The sequence below is a fragment of the Phyllobates terribilis genome, unplaced genomic scaffold, assembly GCF_046119375.1.
Source record: "Phyllobates terribilis strain yellow unplaced genomic scaffold, ASM4611937v1 Scaffold_11__3_contigs__length_659146591, whole genome shotgun sequence".
Taxonomy (NCBI): Eukaryota; Metazoa; Chordata; class Amphibia; order Anura; family Dendrobatidae; genus Phyllobates; species Phyllobates terribilis.
This window is the reverse complement of record NW_027362771.1, coordinates 556,513,168-556,537,235: the sequence shown is the minus strand read 5'-3', so window position 1 is coordinate 556,537,235 and position 24,068 is coordinate 556,513,168. Positions and strand designations below refer to the sequence as shown.

General features: G+C 45.3%; 1 pseudogene; it reads right to left on the bottom strand.

Moving 5' to 3' along the window:
* Nucleotides 1-13,347: 13,347 nt before the first annotated feature.
* LOC141167354 (uncharacterized) overlaps nucleotides 13,348-24,068 on the bottom strand; it is a 33,358-nt pseudogene continuing 22,637 nt past the window's right edge.

Genomic DNA, 24,068 nt, shown 5'->3' with positions numbered 1-24,068 from the left:
ATTGTCCCTGAAAGAAAATGGTTGAGTTGATTAAAAGACTTATTGAGTGATACAATGGGCATTTCCAAAAAATATTCATGAAATATCTGATCGCAAAGGAGAAGACATTCCAAATCTATCTCTTATCAATTCCAAAACAACACTTTCATTGGTTGGGAAAAGACAAAAGTCGATCAAGTACAACCTTTCTCCATCAATTAAAAAATTAACAAGATTAGAAATAACCCATAATGCCATTTGTTATGAAAAAAGCATCTGGCCCTATATTATCTGGCATTCCACAGTCTGACTGCACTAATTGTAAAGAACCCTTTCTTATTTAGATGCTGGAATCTCCTTTCTTCCACACAAAATGAATGTCCCTTGGTCCTTAAGAGGTTCCTCGAAGGTAACCAATTCTTTGTATTGACCCAACATGTACTTCCACGAGGAAATTAGATCACCTCCGAGACATCTTCTATTCTAAACTGAATATGCCCAACTTTTCTAATCTCTCATTATAGGTGAATCCCCTTTAGTATTCCACCTTTGAACTGATTAACTTTCGAATATCTTTTTAAAATATGGATGACAAAACTTAATCCAATATTCAAGATGGAGCCTTAAGATGCATTTAGACTGAAAGATTATCGTGAACAAGTGTTATTAAGAACTCTGGTTTGACAATAAACCATCTATAAAACTAGCTGCAGATCACCTGAAGAACAAGCATAATTCATTGGGTGAAAAGATCTTTTATGTGGCACAAAAGATATTCATTCTCGGCAGCATATCATCCTGTGTAAACAGGACCTATACTGCAAAGAACAATGGCAGCCTATGCACAAATAGCGATCTACTACAGATTGTTCAGTGCATATAATTTTTACATTTGGTGTTCATTTATTGCCACTCATCAATCCATGTAAACAGACCTGCCATTGTTTTTGGCAGAACAGGTCCCTTTTACACAGGATGATGTCCTGCCGAGGATGACAATCTCTCTTTTTACACCCTAATATCTTATTTCAAATTGCTTTTGCAGCTGCTGCTTGACATTGAGTACTGTTGCTTACTTGTTACCAGAATACCAAGCCAGGGACTATCTGTAACTGGTCCGGGAGGCGGAACCTCTGAGCTACTATACAAGGGGTCGGCCCTTGTAAGGGAGCGGGTGGCAGTCTCTGGATGAACGGACAGGGAGATACGGCAAGTGATCAGGGCAGTCTCTGGGTGAACGGACAGGGAGATACGGCAAGTGATCAGGGCAGTCTCTGGGTAAGGGGTAGGTACGACCTGTGATGGCAGAGCCTCCGGGTAGGCTAGCAGGCAGATGGTAGATGGGTGCTCCCAGGTGAGCAAGCGAGAGTCTCTGGAATAGCAGGTGGTCACGGCACGTGACGGCGGAGCCTCCGGGCTGGCAGGCAGGCAGGTAACGGAGAAGCGCTCCCAGGTGAGCGGGCAAGAGTCTCTGGAATAGCTGGTGGTCACCGCACGTGACAACGGGACCTCCGGGCTGGCAAGCAGGCAGGTAACGGAGATGCGCTCCCAGGTGAGCGGGCAAGAGTCTCTGAGATAGCTGGTGGTCACAGCACGTGACAACGGAGCCTCCGGGCTGGCAAGCAGGCAGGTAATGGAGAAGCGCTCCCAGGTGAGCGGGCAAGCTGGTCCATAGACAGACTGACCGGAGTAGTAAGGCAGACCGTCGGACCTCAGGCAAGCAGGCAGGTAGCTGATATGCGCTCCCAGGTGAGCGGGCAGGCTGGTCCTTAGACAGACTGACAGGAGTAGTAAGGCAGACCGTCGGACCTCAGACTGGCAGACAGGTAACAAGTATTCAGGCAGGAATCAGGCAGGTAACTGGCAGGAATCAGGCAGGTAACTGGCAGGTAACTGGCAGGTAACTGGCAACGGGACCTGAGGGCTGAAGCACAGGTGAGACACAGGTGCAAACAACATTGCTCGGGCACCTCCATTTTGGAGGAGGTGCCTTATATATGATGAAGTCCTCCGGCCATTGGCCGGGGACTCTTTAGGGCGGCGCGCGCGGCCCCTTTAAGAGGAGGGGAGCACGCGCGCGCGCGCCCTAAGCACAGGGGCCGGGAAGGAGCGCGCGCTGAGAGCAGAGCAGGAGGAGGACGCCGGGACGGAGCGCGCGCTGACAGCAGAGCGGGGGGAGGACGCTGGGCACGGAGCAGAGCGGTGAGAGGAGCAGCGTCCCTGCCTAGCAGAGGGCAGGGACGCCGGCACTACAGTACCCCTCCCTTTAGGCCCCCCCTTTTTTAGGCCAGACAGAAATTTAGCTAGGATGAGAGGGGCATGGATGTTCTCCCGGGGCTCCCACGTTCTCTCCTCAGGACCAAACCCCTTCCAATCTACCAGGAAAAAGGTCTTTCCTCTTACCCTTTTGGTGGCAAGAATGTTCTCTACCTCAAACTCGTCCTCAGCAGAAACCGGAGCAGGAGGCGTACCTGTAGACTTGGAAAAAGAGTTAAGCACCACAGGTTTGAGGAGAGATACATGGAAGGAGTTAGGGATCCGTAAGTTGGCCGGGAGTTTCAATTTATAGGCCACCGGGTTGATCTGACTGATGACCTCCAGTGGGCCGATGAACCGAGGCCCTAACTTATAGGAAGGGATCTTGAGCCGGACATATTTGGACGAGAGCCAGACTTTATCCCCAGGGCGGAATTGAGGAGGGTCCAGACGTTTTTTGTCAGCGTGTCTTTTCATACGCTCGGATGACAGAAGGAGTGCGGACCGGGTACTCTCCCATATGGAGGAAAATTTGTTAACAAGAGATTCCGCAGCCGGATTGTCCACCGAGGTGGAGACGGGAAACGGGATCCGAGGATGCTGACCGTAGACTACAAAAAACGGGGATTTGGAGGAAGACTCGCTCTCGTGATTGTTGTACGAGAATTCGGCCCATGGCAGGAGATCCACCCAGTCAGAATGGTGGGCATTAACGAAGTGCCGAAGGTAACTGGTCAGGTTCTGATTGATCAGCTCCACTTGACCATTAGACTGTGGGTGGTAAGCGGAGGAGAAGTCCAGGGTGACGTCCAGCAATTTACAAGTGGCTCTCCAGAAACGGGAAGTGAACTGTACTCCTCGATCCGACACGATGTGACGGGGCAGGCCATGAAGACGGAAAATGTGGCGAATAAAGTCTTTAGCCAGCTCGGGTGCAGACGGAAGACCTGGCAGTGGAATGAAGTGAGCCATCTTGGAAAAGCGGTCAGCGACCACCCAAATGACCGTACAACCGGCAGAGACGGGCAGATCAGTTATGAAGTCCATCGCTATATGCTGCCAGGGGGCAGCAGGTACTGGCAGAGGTAGGAGGCGGCCGGCCGGCAGGTGTCTCGGAACTTTGTTGCGGGCGCAGGACACACAGGCAGAAACAAAGTCAATTACATCCTTGTGCAGGTTAGGCCACCAGTAGTGCCGGGTAATAAGCTGGAGGGTCTTTTTCTGACCGGCGTGGCCAGCTAGTTTAGACGAATGACCCCAGTGTAGGATCTTCTCCCGATCAGGTACTGGTACGAACGTCTTACCAGGAGGAAGACGATTTAGACTCACGGGAGCCACCTGCATTACTCTGGCGGGATCGATGATGTGTTTCGGATCCTCCTCGAGATCAGACACCAGAAAGGATCGAGACAAGGCGTCCGCCTTGACGTTTTTGTCAGCCGGGCGAAAATGAAGGACAAAATCAAAACGAGCAAAAAACAAGGACCACCGGGCTTGGCGCGGGTTAAGTCTCTGGGCATGCTGGAGGTAAGCCAAGTTCTTGTGGTCAGTGTAAATTATTACCGGGTGAAGAGCCCCCTCGAGCAGGTAACGCCACTCCTCCAATGCCAGTTTGATGGCCAATAACTCTCGGTCTCCTATGGAATAGTTGCGCTCAGAGGAGGAGAAGAGTTTAGAGAAGAAGCCACAAGTTACCATCCTCCCGGAAGATGATTTTTGAGTAAGTACCGCTCCGGCTCCAGAGGAGGAGGCGTCAACTTCCAGGAAGAACTGCTTGTTGCCATCTGGGTGATGCAGCACCGGGGCGGAAGAGAAGGCCTGTTTAAGGGAAAGAAAGGCCTCCTCTGCTTCGGGTGGCCACTCTTTGGGATTAGTACCTTTACGGGTGAGCGCAGAAATTGGGGCCGTCCGGGAAGAGAAGTGTGGTATGAAGAGGCGGTAGTAGTTGGCGAAGCCCAGGAATCGCTGAATGGCCTTCAACCCCTCCGGTCGGGGCCATTTCTCGATGGCAGACAGTTTCTCAGGATCCATTTGTAGGCCGGTCTGAGAGATAATGTAGCCCAGAAACGGAAGCGAGGTCTGCTCAAAGAGGCACTTCTCAAATTTAGCGTAGAGATGGTTCTGTCTTAGCCTGAGCAGGACCTGACGAACGTCCCTCCGGTGAGTCTGGAGATCCGGAGAGAAGACCAAGATGTCGTCCAGGTACACCACTACGCAGGAGTAGAGAAGGTCCCGGAAGATGTCATTGACCAACTCTTGAAAGACGGCAGGAGCGTTACAGAGACCAAAGGGCATTACCAGGTATTCATAGTGGCCGTCCCGGGTGTTGAATGCCGTCTTCCATTCATCCCCCTGACGAATACGAACCAGGTTGTACGCCCCACGAAGGTCCAGTTTGGTGAAGATCCTAGCCCCCCTCAGACGATCAAATAATTCTGGAATGAGCGGAAGGGGGTACTTATTCTTCACCGTGATCAGGTTTAGGCCTCTATAGTCTATACAGGGACGGAGAGAGCCGTCCTTCTTTTTGACGAAAAAGAAGCCTGCTCCCGCCGGGGAGGTAGATTTCCGGATGAATCCTCTGGCCAGATTCTCCTCAATATATTCGGACATTGACCGGGTCTCAGCAGCGGATAAAGGATAGATACGCCCACGGGGAGGAGTAGTACCGGGGTAGCAGATCGATGGGACAGTCGTATGGTCTATGTGGTGGTAATGTCTCTGCCTCCTTTTTATTAAAGACATCTGCATAAGACCAATAAGGAATCGGAAGTCCAGGTAGATAGCTGGGGTAGGAGAGGGACGGACGGGATGGACGGGAACCAGGCAGGTTTTATGACAGTCTTGTCCCCAGCGAAGGACCTCTCCGGTTTGCCAGTCTAGCACGGGTGCATGTCTCTGGAGCCAGGGCAGACCTAGCAAGAGGGCGTGAGAGAGTCCAGGCAGAACATGAAAGGAGATACTTTCAGAATGCAGCATTCCCACCTGCAGGGTAATGGATTCGGTGATGAGTTGAATGGGGCGAGGTAAGAGGCCCCCATCCACGGCAGCGACAGACAAGGGTACAGCCAGAGGTTTGGTGGGGATGCGGTATTTCTCAACCAGGGACTGTGAAATAAGGTTCCCGGCTGCTCCAGAGTCAAGTTGGGCTAGTTTGAAATAACGGTTCTCCCCGTAGATGATCGAAACAGACAACAGCAGGGATGGAGAGGATTTATTCTTGTCTAGGTGGACCTCTCTGAGCGAACCTAGACACAGGCGTTTCCCGACCTCTCCGGGCAGGCACGGATACGGTGCTCCTTACTGCCACAGTAGAAGCAGCTCCCTCGGCACGGCGTGAGTCCTGACGGGTTTTTGACCATCTTGGTCTGGTCGACCTGCATAGGTCAGGAGAGTGTACCTGGGGAGAGACGGAGGGAATGACGGGTTTCTGGAAAGTAGGAGCTAAACGTGGAATCCTTCTCTCACGGGTGACCTCTTTGGCACTCTCCTGGAACCGTAGGTCAATCCGGGTGGCAAGGGTTATTAGATCATCGAGAGAGGTAGGAATGTCCCGACCAGCAAGTTCATCTTTAATACGACGGACAGACCCTCCCAGAAGACGGATACCAGAGCGTCGTTATCCCAGGCAGCTCCGAGGCAAGGGTGGTGCGGAACCGTATGGCATATTGGCCCACGGTGAGACCCTCCTGACGGAGGCGTAGCAGAGAGGATGCGGATGAGGTCTTCCGTCCGGGTTCGTCGAAGACTTTCCGGAAAGCTGAGAGAAAAGCAGGCAAGTTGGACACCAGGGGGTCTCCTCTCTCCCATAGAGGATTTAGCCAGGCCAGGGCCTCCCCGGTGAGATGGGACATGATAAAGGCAATTTTGGCCCGGTCGGAATTAAACTGATGGGACAAAAGTTCAAAGTGCAGGGTGCACTGATTTATGAAGCCCCGAGCCTGGGCGGAGTCACCTCCGAAGCGAGGAGGTGCAGACAGCCGGGGTCCGGGATAGGTTACCATGGTATTAGTGGGTAGCGGAGCTGCCGGGTTGCGAGTCATGGTACTGGCAGTGGCTGCAGGTGGTGCAGTCAGAGTGTCCAGGCGAGTATTGACATTCCGCAGGTGACCCAGGATGGACTCCTGTTGGGACCTTTGACGGGATAGTTCATGACACAGGTCCGTGAGCAAGGGAGCTTGGGTGCCACCGGGTTCCATGGCCCGAGCAAACTGTAACGGGTCCGGGAGGCGGAACCTCTGAGCTACTATACAAGGGGGCGGCCCTTGTAAGGGAGCGGGTGGCAGTCTCTGGATGAACGGACAGGGAGATACGGCAAGTGATCAGGGCAGTCTCTGGGTGAACGGACAGGGAGATACGGCAAGTGATCAGGGCAGTCTCTGGGTAAGGGGTAGGTACGACCTGTGATGGCAGAGCCTCCGGGTAGGCTAGCAGGCAGATGGTAGATGGGTGCTCCCAGGTGAGCAAGCGAGAGTCTCTGGAATAGCAGGTGGTCACGGCACGTGACGGCGGAGCCTCCGGGCTGGCAGGCAGGCAGGTAACGGAGAAGCGCTCCCAGGTGAGCGGGCAAGAGTCTCTGAGATAGCTGGTGGTCACAGCACGTGACAACGGAGCCTCCGGGCTGGCAAGCAGGCAGGTAACGGAGAAGCGCTCCCAGGTGAGCGGGCAAGCTGGTCCATAGACAGACTGACCGGAGTAGTAAGGCAGACCGTCGGACCTCAGGCAAGCAGGCAGGTAGCTGATATGCGCTCCCAGGTGAGCGGGCAGGCTGGTCCTTAGACAGACTGACAGGAGTAGTAAGGCAGACCGTCGGACCTCAGACTGGCAGACAGGTAACAAGTATTCAGGCAGGAATCAGGCAGGTAACTGGCAGGAATCAGGCAGGTAACTGGCAGGTAACTGGCAGGTAACTGGCAATGGGACCTGAGGGCTGAAGCACAGGTGAGACACAGGTGCAAACAACATTGCTCGGGCACCTCCATTTTGGAGGAGGTGCCTTATATATGATGAAGTCCTCCGGCCATTGGCCGGGGACTCTTTAGGGCGGCGCGCGCGGCCCCTTTAAGAGGAGGGGAGCGCGCGCGCGCGCGCCCTAAGCACAGGGGCCGGGAAGGAGCGCGCGCTGAGAGCAGAGCAGGAGGAGGACGCCGGGACGGAGCGCGCGCTGACAGCAGAGCGGGGGGAGGACGCTGGGCACGGAGCAGAGCGGTGAGAGGAGCAGCGTCCCTGCCTAGCAGAGGGCAGGGACGCCGGCACTACACTATCACAGACAGAAGAGGACCCGTGGGCAAGAATAGTGTATGGGCCCTTTACAGTTCAATAATGTGTCTGTGACACAAGCTGCTTGCTGATTTGGAGTAGGCAACTTTTCCTCTTGAGCCCCTGTGTGGCTGCACAAGTTGCACCAATGGTAAGTCTACTCCTGACCCAGGACATATTATCTAAAAAGACTGATTAATCACAGAGTTTTAAACATTATGTATTACATACTATACAGTGCCTACAAGTAGTATTCAACCCCCTGCAGATTTAGCTAGTTGACACATGCGGAATTAACTTGGCATTGTGACATTTGTACTGTAGATCAGCCTGGAAGTGGGAAATGCACTGCAGCAACTTTTGTTTTTGTTTTTTTTTTGTTTTTGTTTTTAAAACGTTAAAAGTTAATTCAGAGTGTCATTTATTATTCAACCCCTCAAACCACAAGAATTCTGTTTGGTCCCCCTAAAGCATTAAGAAGTAGTTCAGGCACCAAGAATAATGAGCTTCACATGTGTGGATTAAAGATCTCTTTTGCCAGCCTTTTCTGACTATTTAAGACCCTCCCCAAACTTGTGAACAGCACTCAGACATGGTCAACATGGGAAAGACAAAGGAGCATTCCAAGGCCATCAGAGACAAGATCGTGGAGGGTCACAAGGCTGGCAAGGGGTACAAAACCCTTTCCAAGGAGTTGGGCCTACCTGTCTCCACTGTTGGGAGCATCATCCGTAAGTGGAAGGCTTATGGAACTACTGTTAGCCTGCCACGGCCTGGACAGCCTTTGAAAGTGTCCTCCCGTGCCGAGGCCAGGCTTGTCCGAAGAGTCAAGGCTAACCCAAGGACAAGAAGGAAGGAGCTCCGGGAAGATCTCATGGCAGTGGGGACATTGGTTTCAGTCAATACCATAAGTAACGTACTCCACCGCAATGGTCTCCGTTCCAGACGAGCCCGTAAGGTACCTTTACTTTCAAAGCGTCATGTCAAGGCTCGTCTACAGTTTGCTCATGATCACTTGGAGGACTCTGAGACAGACTGGTTCAAGGTTCTATGGTCTGATGAGACCAAGATCGAGATCTTTGGTGCCAACAACACACGTGACGTTTGGAGACTGGATGGCACTGCATACGACCCCAAGAATACCATCCCTACAGTCAAGCATGGTGGTGGCAGCATCATGCTGTGGGGCTGTTTCTCTGCCAATTGGCCTGGCCATCTGGTCCGCATCCATGGGAAGATGGATAGCACGGCCTACCTGAAGATTTTGGCCAAGAACCTCCGCTCCTCCATCAAGGATCTTAAGATGGGTCGTAATTTCATCTTCCAACAAGACAACGACCCAAAGCACACAGCCAAGAAAACCAAGGCCTGGTTCAAGAGGGAAAAAGTCAAGGTGTTGGAGTGGCCTAGTCAGTCTCCTGACCTTAACCCAATTGAAAACTTGTGGAAGGAGCTCAAGAATAAAGTCCACATGAGACACCCAAAGAACCTAGATAACTTGGAGAAGATCTGCATGGAGGAGTGGGCCAAGATAACTCCACAGACCTGTGCCGGCCTGATCAGGTCTTATAAAAGACGATTATTAGCTGTAATTGCAAACAAGGGTTATTCCACAAAATATTAAACATAGGGGTTGAATAATAATTGACCCACACTTTTATGTTTAAAATTTAATAAAATTCAACTGAGCAACATAACTTTTTGGTTTGTAAGATTTATGCTTCTGTTCATAAATCCTACTCTCGTTTGCAGTTTGAAGGCTCTAACTTATTTACATCTTTTCAAACCAGCTAAATCTGCAGGGGGTTGAATACTACTTGTAGGCACTGTATGTGAGTTGCAAGAAAACTAGAAGTAACCTAAAAATTTGAATGGACCCTAGCAGCAAGTGATCCATACTAAAGTCATTTTATCAAAAACATTTCTTTTGCATGGTCCTATCATTGTTTTTGAATCCACTAAAATATTTCCAATTCACTGCCACAAACCAACGTTAAAAAATAATAATTAAATAAATTACAACAGTTTTGTTTTTTCCTTTTTAATATTTTAGTCCCTTTTTAGATAAACTTATTTCTATTCAAGATTAATTGATAGAAAATGCTTTAAGAAAGAGGTTGTATGGTTGTCACTCACCTGTTCCCGCACGAGTGCCGGGCCTGCCTCCTTTCTTCTATTGCTGCCTCTTTGCTGTTGTCTGCAAAAAAAATCCCTAGTAGCCCAGCAAACTGCTCTCATGTCATCACACTAGACCTTTAAAGGCCAGCTTTAGCAATGGGCATGTGCATGGTCCGTCAAGAGTCACTCTCGTCTCATCAGTTCATAAAACCTTTAAAAAAATCTGTCTCCAGTTATCTCTTGGCCCTGTCTTGACGTTTCTACTTTCACGTCTTGTTCAGCGGTGGTCATGTCTCAGCCTTCCTTACCACGGCCATGTCTCTGAGAACTGAACAACTTGTACTTCTGGGCACTTTAGGGAGGTTGCAGTTCGGGAATATGACAGCACTGGAGAATAATGGCTTATGGATGGTCAAAATACTCACTTGCCTAGTAATTGTGTACCCAATGTAGACTGCATTTACTTCTCTGTTAACTTTGCTGCTATTGAACATTGTAAACTTTCTGCTGCAGGAATTTACTCGTTTTCTATACTGCTACTGGACAAACCATGGCCTGCATTAGAAAAAAAAAGGTTATGGCTCTGACAAAACAATACAGCAAAAATTGCCATGTCTATGAAATGGTCATGTGTTTGTTTTACTGTAAAAGAAAAAGGAGCAAATATAAACCACAAAGGTAGCAAAGGGTAACTTGATAAAAAATACACCACCTCGATAACTCATCACAGGAGATTATCTCACTTAAAATGATTAGGATTATTTAACATTACACATGTCAATGTCAAGTTACACTTCTTTTTCTGCCGTGATATCCCAGTGCTGTCTTTTCTGAGTTTAGGTCAAATAAACTACATTTGTAGTAAAGACACATATAGAAATCAAAATGAAATCAATAGGAAAATATATAAAATTACAATGTATTCTTTTATAGAAGTAAACTTAATCATAAAAATAAATGGCTCGCCTTTTAGTTTTCTGCTTCATTTGTTCTTTTTATTTCCATAATGTGTATCTTGGCATCCCCTTTTTACCCAATATATAACCAAAATAAATGTACTCTTGAGAGCTCTCGGTATTCTTGAGATTAATTATTATGCTAAAATTTCTCGAGAGCTGTGTCTCTTGAGATGAGTTTGAAAACATGAATTAAAGTAAATTGCATTAAATATGTTTTTTTTGCTTAATAAGCAGTAAGGTTCACTGAATAGGACTCCATAAATCATAAAACTAAACATGACACATTATAGACATGAAATACAGTAGAGACCAAAAGTTTGGACATACCTTCTCATTTAAAGATTTTTCTGTATTTTCATGACTATGAAAATTGTACATTCACACTGAAGGCATCAAAACTATGAAATAACACATGTGGAATTATATACTTAACAAAAAAGTATGAAACAACTGAAAATATGTCTTATATTCTAGGTTCTTCAAAGTAGCCACCTTTAGGTTTAATGACTGCTATGCACACTCTTGGCATTCTCTTGATGAGCTTCAAGAGGTAGTCACCAGAAATGGTCTTCCAACAATCTTGAAGGAGTTCCCAGAGATGCTTAGCACTTGTTGGCCCTTTTACCTTCACTCTGCGGTCCAGCTCACCCCAAACCATCTTGATTGGGTTCAGTTCTGGTGACTGTGGAGGCCAGGTCATCTGGCGTAGCACCCCATCACTCTCCTTCTTGGTCAATAGCCATACACAGCCTGGAGGTGTGTTTGGGGTCATTGTCCTGTTGAAAAATAAATGATGGTCCAACTAAACGCAAACGGGATGGAATAGCATGCCGCTGCAAGATGCTGTGGTAGTCATGCTGGTTCAGTATGCCTTCAATTTTGAATAAATCCCCAACAGTGTCACCAGCAAAGCACTGCCACACCATCACACCTCCTCCTCCATGCTTCACGGTGGGAACCAGGCATGTAGAGTCCATCCGTTCACATTTTCTGCATCGCACAAAGACACAGTGGTTGAACCAAAGATCTCAAATTTGGACTCATCAGACCAAAGCACAGATTTCCACTTGTCTAATGTCCATTCCTTGTGTTCTCTAGCCCAAACAAGTCTCTTCTGCTTGTTGAAGAGATGTGTCTGCAGCTAGAACTCTGTGTGGCATTGACCTGGTCTATAATCTGAACTGCTGTTAACCTGCGATTTCTGAGGCTGGTGACTGGGATAAACTTATCCTCAGAAGAAGAGGTGACTCTTGGTCTTACTTTCCTGGGGCGGTTCTCATGTGAGCCAGTTTCTTTGTAGCGCTTGATGGTTTTTGCAACTGCACTTGGGGACACTTTCAAAGTTTGCCCAATTTTTCGGCCTGGCTGACCTTCATTTCTTAAAGTAATGATGGTCACTCGTTTTTCTTTACTTAGCTGCATTTTTCTTGCCATAATACAAATTCTAACAGTTTATTCAATAGGACTATCAGCTGTGTATCCACCAGACTTCTGCACAACACAACTGATGGTCCCAACCCCATTTATAAGGCAAGAAATCCCATTTATTAAACCTGACAGGGCACACCTGTGAAGTGAAAATCATTTCCGGTAACTACCTCTTGAAGCTCATCAAGAGAATGCCAAGAGTGTGCAAAGCAGTCATCAAAGCAAAAGGTGGCTACTTTGAAGAACCTAGAATATAAGACATATTTTTAGTTGTTTCACACTTTTTTGTTAAGTATATAATTCCACATGTGTTAATTCATAGTTTTGATGCCTTAAGTGTGAATGTACAATTTTCATAGTCATGAATATACAGAAACATCTTTAAATGAGAAGGTGTGTCCAAACTTTTGGTCTGTACTGTATATTATTAAGATAAAATAAACTGTAATTCTCAAGAATTACAACATAAAGTGATAACCATTAACATGGTAAGTAGCAAGATAGTTAAAATGGAAGTCTGGTGCAAACATGAGCTGGTCTTAGCAGATCCAGCTTTTGCAACATTGGAAGACCAAATCATATGGTGGTCATGTAAATGAAGGCTGAACCAAATAATTAATTTACAGGCTGGGTATGTCAAGGTACGATCTGCTTTGCTGAGTTTCTCTCTATTATAGCTTTGAGCAAAAATACTCTCTCTTCTTTGCCTTTAGAACTCCAAATTAATAAGATTTATTTTCCTGAGCGCTTGAGAAATTAATACAGCACTGCATTGTATGGCATACTCAAGTTTTCTGGTTTATTAGCACATGTGAGCTAGTTAAATAGTGTGGCAGACAAAGTTCCCTGTGAAATATGAGCCAATGTCAACTTTAGGAACTTGAATAGAAATGTGAAACTTCCCGACCCAGCAGTATTATTTTATCACCATGACACAGGAGTTATAAGACAAGATGGAGACCACAGACACAAAATGGAGTCTTTTCTCTCACATTCCCCCCTTTTGTGACCAATTATAGATATTTCAGGAGGTATACAGGAGCGTGATACCAACGAATTTCCTACTTAATTCACCTCAGTTCCCTACCTAAACACCCATATTTGTATCACAACAATGGATCTTTACTCATCTGTGGTCCATAATATACAACAAAGGGTTCTTTGACAAGGTTTCCCTTATATCTGGACTCTATTACCTTGGGTATAACTCAAATTAGTGCTTTTACAGCTACATGTACCCAAAGACAAAACAATAATAGTTGCATACAGCTTTGTGTAATTCCTGAGCCTCCGGCTTGGACCCTTATATTATGTGACAGGTTCAGGAAAGGGAATGCTTCTCCCACCATTAGTCTTTGTTTGCATTGTGTTCTTGTAAACATTTCTCCCTTATTTCAGATATTTTCTGTACATCAACATCAAACTGGAGATTTCTCATTAAGAGACTTATTTTCTACGTGAGTGTATTTTATTAAAGAAAGAGCTAAAAGTAAGCATTCGGTCTATGGCTTGCCAGTTTCCTCCTTTACCTTCTGGATTTTTAACTTTAATGTTCCATTTAGCCTTTCCACTTTCCCACTGCTATGTGGATGAAAAAGAGTGTGGAAAGCATGCTCAATTCCCAGAGATTGCAAATCTCCCTTTTCATCTCTCCTGTAAGATGTGTACTTCTATCACTTCAGGAAACCCATATATAAATACCACCTCCTTCATGAGTTTTTGAGCAGTAACCTGAGCAGTAGCTTTCTGCACCAGATATGCCTCAGGCAAAGCTAGAAAGAGATCAACACAACCAAGCACAAACTCATATACCCCTAGTTGTGGTAGCTGTATATAGTCAATCTGCAATCTCAGGAACTGGTAGAGTGGACGAGGGGGGTGTTTCTATGGGATCTTTACAGTTTTTCATACAGTTTTTCGAGTAGTACAAGTTGAGAACTTGTGTCAGACAAAGCTTACTACACATTTTGCACAGACCTTCTTCAGTCAGCTGGGCTCCCTGTGGCTCCCACTTCTTCTGCTTCTGTAGGAATTTAGGAATATCAGGAAAGACAGGTGCTGCTGAGGTCTTGGTCTGCATTGATACTAGACTCTCGACTGTAGATCTTTTTGCTGCTTCCTCAGTGGCTGTATTTGCGTGAACATTTCCTCTGGCTTCATCGGTGTCAGCTCAGATGTGAGCTTTATCATCACTATGCCAAGCTTATTCAGTAACAGGAGAGTCTTCATCGAGAACGTTAGGAAAGATCAACTATCTACATACAGTGGCTTATGAAAATATTCAGCCCCTTAGCTTTTTATCTATTTTGTTACATTATAACCTGTGTTTAAATATTTTTGTAATCCGATTTGTGTGTGATGTATCAGCACTAAATAGTTTAATTTGGTAAAGTGATGTGAGAAAAATATAGTTATAAATTAAATTTATGGGATCAAATAACTAAAAATTGGCATGTGCATCTGTATTCACCCCTTTTGCTATGAAGCCCCTAAAAATTTTTGGTGCAAGCAATTACCTTCATAAGTCACATGCTTAGTGAAAGGAAGTCCCCCTGTGTGCAATCTAAGGGTCACATGGTCTGTCAGCATATACACACCTCTTCTGAAAGGCCACAGAGGCTGCAGCACCATTAAGCAAAAGGCACCACTAACCAAACAGCATCATGAAGACTAAGAAGATTTCCAAACAAGTCAAGGACAAAGTTGTTGAGAAGTACAAGTCAGGTTTGGGTTACAAAAAAATAACCCAATCTCTGATGATCCCTCGTAGCACCATCAAATCCATTATCATCAAATGGAAAGAACATGGTACCACAGCAAACCCACAAAAACTCTCAGCCTGGGCAAGGAGGGCATTAATCAGAGAGACAGTACAGGGACCAATGGTAACCCTCAAGGAGCTGCAAAGTACTCAAGAAGACTGGAGTATTTATCCATATGACAACAATAAGCTATACACTCCATAGAGGTGGCCTTTATGAAAGAGTGGGCAGAAAAAAGCCTTTACTCACACACAAAAACTGTAAGGCTCATTTTGGGTTTGCCAAAAGACATGTGGGAGACTCCCCAAATGTATGGAGGAAGGTATTGTGGTCAGGTGAGACCAAAATTAAACTTTTTGGCCACCAAGGTAAACACTATATCTGTTATGATCTGCAACAAGAACTAAGGAAAGAAGGGGAAAGCTGTCACTACAGTAAGACTAAGCTGAATCCCTACGATGTAGTGGGCTTCCTGTTCCTAGTGAACAGACCCGCCTTCGTCCTCGGCTAGTCTGAACGAAGACCTATAGAATTAAGGGAGGGGTCCCTAAAAGAACTAAGGACTGGGACAAAAATGGAACACCTCCTAAACAGAAATTGTTGTAGAACACAAAAGACAAACTGACAAAAAGTACTAGAGGTCCCAGAGGACCAAGCAAACTGACAGAGAAAGGCACCGAAGCGCCAGGCGAGCAAAACAGTCAAACAACACTGAAGTTCAGCAAAGCCTGAAGGGCGGAGCTGGAATATATAGGCAGATGGTCATGTGACCGCAAAACACAAGATAGAAAAAACTGACAGGAGGGTTCTAACAGTACCCCATCTTTTATGAAGATCCTCCGGATCCTCCAGGCCCGGGCCTATCCGGAAACCTCCTGTGGAAAGCTTTAACAAGCCTAGGAGCAGAGACATCATCAGTCCTTACCCAGGAGTTGTCTTCAGGACTGAAACCCTTCCAGGAGACAAGATACTGTAATCTTCCTCTATGCCATCTAGAATTCAAGATATGCGAAATTTCAAATTCGCTGTCTTCCAACACAGGGGGAACTGTGACAGTGGTGTCCCTATCAGATACGTCAGCCTTTTTCAACAAGGAAACATGAAACATAGGATTAATCTTCCAGGAAGTAGGGACATCCAATCTAACAGCAGAGGGGTTAACAACCTGAAACGCTTTAAATGGACCCACAAACTTAGGACCCTGTTTTTAAGAGGGAATCCTCAACCGCAGTTTCTTCGAGGACAACCAAACCATGTCACCCACAGTAAACAAAACCTCTTTACGTTTCCTGTCAAAATACTTCTTGGACTTCTTGTTAGCCTCTTGAAGGTTGCAACGTACACTAGTCCAAACTCTCTCCAAATCACCGGAAAAATTCTCCTCCTCCGGCACCGCCGACCCTAATTTGGAGAACGAACCAAAAGACGGATGTCTCCCAGTGCAAAAAAAAAAGGAGAACACCCAGCAGAGGTGTTTGTTAGAGGTGATTGTTAAGAGTAAATTCTGCGAGAGGCCTGGTTCTTTCTTTCAGTCTGTCCATTAGACTAAGGGTGATAACTAGTGTTGAGCCACCCACGTAGTGTTTGAGTTCGGTTCAATTCGTTGAATACCCCTGTGTTCGACGAACTGTTCGTCGAACTGTTCGTCGAACACCTTCGAACACCGTTAAAACCAATGGCAGGCAAACAAAAACACATAGAAACACATAGAAAACACCTTCAAAGGTGTCCAAAACCTGACAAACTGCTCAGAAGACACAACTAACATATGGAAAAGTGCCAAGTACATATAGTCATGTGAAAAGAAAAGAGGTGGAGGAGTAAAAGGAGGGGGAGACACAGATATAGGCATGCCATGCCCTTCTAAAAGCAAAGAAGTACGAAGCCGACACGGCCAGTCCGTTCCTGCCCGTGCCACCTCCGTGTCGCCGGGTTTGTGCAAGAGCCGCGGTGGACCCTGACGGCCAGCCCCCCTCTCCTAATACTGGTGCCTGTCTGCTGGTGGGTCGAGTGAGCCCCCCTGTGGTGGAGGCAGCTCTAAGCTTTTTAATTTAGATTGTCTCTCTAATTTGAATGAATACACTTTAAATCCTTTTACAAGGATCTATTGGAGGGCAAGTCTCATGCCAGCAGCCGCGTAATTCCAGCTCGAGTAGCGTCCACTAAAGCTGCTGCAGTTAAAAGGCTTTTATAAGGATCGAGCTCAGCGGTCCACCGCAAGGCGTCCTACCGCCAGTCCCAGCCCTTATGCCTTGGGGTGCCTCCTGATGCTCTTCACTGAGTATCCCGGGGTCCCGAAGCATTTCCTTTGAAAAAATTAAGTGTCCAAACTACAGGTGGTGTAGCTTGCTTAACAGCTGGGATAATCCGCTGACTAGCACACACTGCTACTAGGCACAAAGTATTTCCTGGGCTAGATGCAGTTAAAAATTTGTAATTAGATACTCTTGTTGGATGCTGAGAAAGCATTCCATAGAGTCTCCTGGCAATCCAGACATTTGTTGGGAATCTCTCTCAAGTAAAACTAACAGGTCAAGCAAATTCTTATGATCTCTTGCTGACAACTTTATCTTCCAAAAGGTAGGGGAGAAAACAAGAGGATCTGCTACTTTGGATCTAATCCTTATAAACAGGGAGGAAATGGTTGAGGAGGTAAAGTTGGCTGGGACCCTAGGAGGCAGCGATCATGCTATTATAGAATTTTGGATAACTAGAGGAGGAAGACATGTGAAGACTCAAACTTCAAGGTTAGATTTTAGAAAGGCAGATTTTAAGAGACTCAGAAAGAGAATAGGAGGGATCCAATGGCTGGATGTCCTTAAGGACAAGAATGTCCAGGAAGGATGGGAAATTTTTAAAAATGAGATTCTCAAAGCACAATCGTTAACAATCCCGAAAAGTAAGAATCATAGAATCATAGAATCATAGAATGGTAGAGTTGGAAGGGACCTCCTGGGTCATCTGGTCCAACCCCCTGCTCAAAGCAGGATTCACTAGATCATCTCAGACAGATGTCTGTCCAGCCTCTGTTTGAAGACGTCTATTGAAGGGGAACTCACCACCTCTCGTGGCAGCCTGTTCCACTCATTAATCACCCTAACTGTCAAAAAGTTTTTTCTAATATCTAATCTGCGTCTCCTCCCATTTAGTTTCATCCCATTGCTTCTAGTCTTTCCTTGTGCAAATGAGAATAAAGATGATCCTTCTACAATGTGACAGCCCTTGACATATTTGTAGACAGCTATTAAGTCTCCTCTCAGTCTTCTTTTTTGCAAGCTAAACATTCCCAAATCCTGCAACCGTTCCTCATAGGACATGGTTTGCAGACCAGTCACCATTCTGGTCGCTCTTCTCTGAACTTGCTCCAGTTTGTCTATGTCTTTTTTAAAATGTGGTGCCCAAAACTGTACACAGTATTCCAGATGAGGTCTGACCAAAGAGGAGTAAAGACCGATAATGACTTCACGTGATCTAGACTGTATGCTTCTGTTAATACATCCCAGAATTGTATTTGCCTTTTTTGCTGCTGCATCACACTGTTGACTCATGTTCAGTCTATGATCTATTAGTATACCTAAGTCTTTTTCACATGTACTGTTGCTTAGCTTTATTCCTCCCATTCTGTATATGCTTTTTTCATTTTTATTGCCCAGATGTAGTACTTTGCATTTTTCCCTGTTAAAAAACATTCTGTTGGTTGCTGCCCACTGCTCCAGTTTATTTAGGTCTTTTTGAATCCTCTCTCTCTCTTCTCTAGTATTAGCTATCCCTCCTAGCTTTGTGTCATCAGCAAATTTAATCAGTTTACCCTCAATTCCTTCATCTAAATCATTGATAAAGATGTTGAACAATACAGGTCCCAGGACAGAGCCCTGTGGTACCCCACTTGAGACATTCATCCAGCTGGATGTGAAGCCATTTACAACCACCCTTTGAGTCCGATCACTAAGCCAGTTATGAATCCACCTAACAGTTGCCTGGTCCATTGCATACTTGCTCATTTTTTCAATAAGGATGGTGTGAGATACTTTGTCAAATGCTTTGCTGAAGTCAAGATATACTATATCTACAGCATTTCCCTGATCCACCCAGTCAGTGATTCTGTCATAGAAGGAAATTAAGTTAGTCTGACATGACTTGTTAGTTACAAACCCATGCTGACTCTGGTTAATCACTTCATTCTTATCCATGTACTTACATACATGTTGTTTAATAATTTGTTCAAAGATCTTTCCTGGTATAGAAGTCAGACTCACCGGCCTATAGTTCCCTGGGTCCACCTTCTTCCCCTTTTTGAACATAGGAACAACATTTGCTCTTCTCCAGTCTTCTGGGACTTCTCCTGTTCTCCAAGAATTTTCAAAGATTATGGAGAGTGGTTCTAAAATTTCTTCTACGATCTCCTTCAGTACTCTGGGGTGTAATTCATCTGGACCTGGAGACTTGAACTCATTTATGTTATCTAAATATTCCCTCACAATCTTTCTGTTTACAGATAACTTGGATTCTTCTATTCCTTTAAAAGGACAGTGAAGATCAGTTGATGTTACATTTTCTTTCTGAGAGAAAACAGCTGCAAAATAGGAATTAAAAAGTTCGGCCTTCTCAACATCCTCTCTTACCATTTCTCCATTTTCATCCTGTAAAAATCCTATAGCATCTTTGACTTTTCTTTTACTTTTGACATACCCCCAAAATCCTTTTTTATTGCTTTTGACAACTCTTGCAAGCCTTAATTCATTGTCCGCTTTAGCTAACCTGATACGTGCCCTGCAGGATCTGCAGACTGCATTATAATCTTCTTTAGATATGCCTCCCTCTTTCCATTTAATAAACATGTCTTTCTTTCTTTTTAGCATGTGTTTAAGTTCTGTGTTCATCCATCCTGGTTTCCTTAAATGCTTCCCATTCTTCCTACTTTTCGGGATTGTTAACGATTGTGCTTTGAGAATCTCATTTTTAAAAATTTCCCATCCTTCCTGGACATTTTTGTCCTTAAGGACATCCAGCCATTGGATCCCTCCTATTCTCTTTCTGAGTCTCTTAAAATCTGCCTTTCTAAAATCTAACCTTGAAGTTTGAGTCTTCACATGTCTTCCTCCTCTAGTTATCCAAAATTCTATAATAGCATGATCGCTGCCTCCTAGGGTCCCAGCCACCTTTACCTCCTCAACCATTTCCTCCCTGTTTATTAGGATTAGATCCAAAGTAGCAGATCCCCTTGTTTTCTCCCCTACCTTTTGGAAGATAAAGTTGTCAGCAAGAGAGGATAAGAATTTGCTTGACCTGTTAGTTTTACTTGAGAGAGATTCCCAACAAATGTCTGGATAGTTGAAATCTCCCATGACCACTACGTCATATTTTTTAGAGAACTTGGTCATTTGATACATAAAGAGTTCATCCATATCTTCAGCTTGCCCAGGTGGCCTGTAGTAAATGCCTACAATGGTGTCCTTTCCGTTGTTCTCTCCTTGTATTCTTACCCAAACAGTTTCCACAGTACTCCCAGTCTCTGAAGCTTCAATCTCTGTGCAGATATACGCTTTTCTAACATACAATGCGACACCTCCTCCTCGTTTATCAAGTCTGTTTCTTGCAAATAAGTTGTAGCCTTTTAGCCTTTTATTCCAATCATGTGTATCGTCCCACCAAGTTTCAGTGATTCCAATGACATCATATTCCTTTTCCTGCATTAGTAGTTCCAATTCTCCTTGTTTGTTGCCCATGTTTGTGCATTTGTATAAAAACATTTTAGTTTGTGATTGGTTTCTCTTCCTCCCATATTTTTATTATTTAAATTGTTTTGTCTTTGTTCTTCCTTTCCACTTCCAGTAGCAGAGATCTCAATAGTATTTGTCAGCTGTATGGCTTTTTCTGGCCTTTTGCTTCCCTTCCCACATTGTTCTAGTTTAAAGCTCTTCTGATGAGTGTAGCAAGGCGACTTCCAAATACATGTTTTCCAGTCTTCGTAAGGTGCATCCCATCTCTAGCAAGTAGTCCATCGTATAGGTAATTCATTCCGTGATCCAGAAATCCAAATCCTTGTTGACGGCACCATCGACGTAGCCAGTTGTTCACCTGTAGAATCTTATTCCACCTCATTGTTCCATGGCCATCCACTGGGAGGATGGATGAGAAGACCACCTGCGCTCCCAATTCTTTCACTTTCTTGCCTAAGTCTTCAAAGTCACTGCAGATGGTTTCCAGGTCCTTTCTTGCGGTGTCATTTGTCCCCACATGTATTAGCAGGAATGGGTAGTGATCTGTAGGTCTGAAGAGTCTAGATATCCTGTCAGACACATCTTTAATTTTTGCTCCTGGAAGACAGCACATTTCTCTTGAGGTTATGTCTGGTCTGCAGATAGCGGCCTCTGTTCCTCTTAACAGGGAATCCCCCATGACCACCACTCTCCATTTTTTCTTCACAACATTCTTCTTTCTCCATCCAGGAGGATTCTGAGGGCTTACAAGGTTATTCATTGCTGGCAAAGTCTTATTTTGCTGTATTTCTTCATGGTTCTCCTGCGTGAGAGCCTGGTACTGGTTCCTGAGCAGTATGGGTGCTGACTGCCTCTCGATCCTCCTGCTTCTGTGGGTCACATGCTTCCATTCCTCTGTTTCGTCAGGTGCAGTTCGAATTTCTTCTCTTTCTGAATCATGAAGAGATAATTCTGCTCTGTCTAAGAACTCTTCACCTTCCTTAATGATTTTCAAGGTAGTTAACCTCTCTCCTAGATTTCGCAACTTTTCCTCCAACAGGGACACAAGCTTGCATTTCTGGCATGTGAAGTTTGGCTTTTGCACTGGCAAGTCTGTGAACATGTAGCAGGATATGCAGCTCACCAAATGGCTCCTGGACTCTTCCATGTTCTTATTGTTAATGTTCTGAAAACAGTGAAAAAAGCTTAAAAAAAAGCTTCAAAATGCGCGCGCCGGTAGGCGCGCAGTTTACCGATGTCCTCTTTTCAGCTCCAACAGCAAAAATCCAGTGTTCTTTGAGCTCGCGGAGACTCTTCACTTACCCCAAAATGCAGTGGGAATATGCAAATTATCTCCTCAGGACTCCTCCCCTGGTTTACCGATGTCCTCTTTTCAGCTCCAACAGCCAAAATCCAGTGTTCTTTGAGCTCGCGGAGACTCTTCACTTACCCCAAAATGCAGTGGGAATATGCAAATTACCTCCTCAGGACTCCTCCCCTGGTTTACCGATGTCCTCTTTTCAGCTCCAACAGCCAAAATCCAGTGTTCTTTGAGCTCGCGGAGACTCTTCACTTACCCCAAAATGCAGTGGGAATATGCAAATTATCTCCTCAGGACTCCTCCCCTGGTTTACCGATGTCCTCTTTTCAGCTCCAACAGCCAAAATCCAGTGCTCTTTGAGCTCACGGAGACTCTTCACTTACCCCAAAATGCAGTGGGAATATGCAAATTATCTCCTCAGGACTCCTCAGGACTTAAATGGGAAGCATTTAAGGAAACCAGGATGGATGAACACAGAACTTAAACACATGCTAAAAAGAAAGAAAGAAATGTTTATTAAATGGAAAGAGGGAGGCATATCTAAAGAAGATTATAATGCAGTCTGCAGATCCTGCAGGGCACGTATCAGGTTAGCTAAAGCTGACAATGAATTAAGGCTTGCAATAGATGTCAAAAGCAATAAAAAAGGATTTTGGGGGTATGTCAAAAGTAAAAGAAAAGTCAAAGATGCTATAGGATTTTTACAGGATGAAAATGGAGAAATGGTAAGAGAGGATGTTGAGAAGGCCAAACTTTTTAATTCCTATTTTGCAGCTGTTTTCTCTCAGAAAGAAAATGTAACATCAACTGATCTTCACTGTCCTTTTAAAGGAATAGAAGAATCCAAGTTATCTGTAAACAGAAAGATTGTGAGGGAATATTTAGCTAACATAAATGAGTTCAAGTCTCCAGGTCCAGATGAATTACACCCCAGAGTACTGAAGGAGATCGTAGAAGAAATTTTAGAACCACTCTCCATAATCTTTGAAAATTCTTGGAGAACAGGAGAAGTCCCAGAAGACTGGAGAAGAGCAAATGTTGTTCCTATCTTCAAAAAGGGGAAGAAGGTGGACCCAGGGAAATATAGGCCGGTGAGTCTGACTTCTATACCAGGAAAGATCTTTGAACAAATTATTAAACAACATGTATGTAAGTACATGGATAAGAATGAAGTGATTAACCAGAGTCAGCATGGGTTTGTAACTAACAAGTCATGTCAGACTAACTTAATTTCCTTCTATGACAGAATCACTGACTGGGTGGATCAGGGAAATGCTGTAGATATAGTATATCTTGACTTCAGCAAAGCATTTGACAAAGTATCTCACACCATCCTTATTGAAAAAATGAGCAAGTATGCAATGGACCAGGCAACTGTTAGGTGGATTCATAACTGGCTTAGTGATCGGACTCAAAGGGTGGTTGTAAATGGCTTCACATCCAGCTGGATGAATGTCTCAAGTGGGGTACCACAGGGCTCCGTCCTGGGACCTGTATTGTTCAACATCTTTATCAATGATTTAGATGAAGGAATTGAGGGTAAACTGATTAAATTTGCTGATGACACAAAGCTAGGAGGGATAGCTAATACTAGAGAAGAGAGAGAGAGGATTCAAAAAGACCTAAATAAACTGGAGCAGTGGGCAGCAACAAACAGAATGGTTTTTAACAGGGAAAAATGCAAAGTACTACATCTGGGCAATAAAAATGAAAAAAGCATATACAGAATGAGAGGAATAGAGCTAAGCAACAGTACATGTGAAAAAGACTTAGGTATACTAATAGATCATAGACTCAACATGAGTCAACAGTGTGATGCAGCAGCAAAAAAGGCAAATACAATTCTGGGATGTATTAACAGAAGCATACAGTCTAGATCACGTGAAGTCATTATCGGTCTTTACTCCTCTTTGGTCAGACCTCATCTGGAATACTGTGTACAGTTTTGGGCACCATATTTTAAAAAAAGACATAGACAAACTGAGCAGAAGTGACAGGGAGCAGGGGTTCTGCATGAGCTCTGCTCCGGAGGTGGGCCTAGTAACAGAGGCCCAGGCCTGGAAGAGGGAGAAGGAAGAAAGAGGAGCGGAGAATGCACCAGGAACGAGGAACGAAGGGATCCCAGGGGTGCGGACGGGCGAGTCGCCACCGCACGCCCGAATCCACCTGCGTGGAGGGGTCAGGCCAAAGGGGGAGACCGGTCCCCGAAACTAGTGGAGGCGGGAAACGACCCTCAGCCAGAAACTGGAGGCTGTGACATTTTATGTGGCACAGCCCCTCGCTAAAC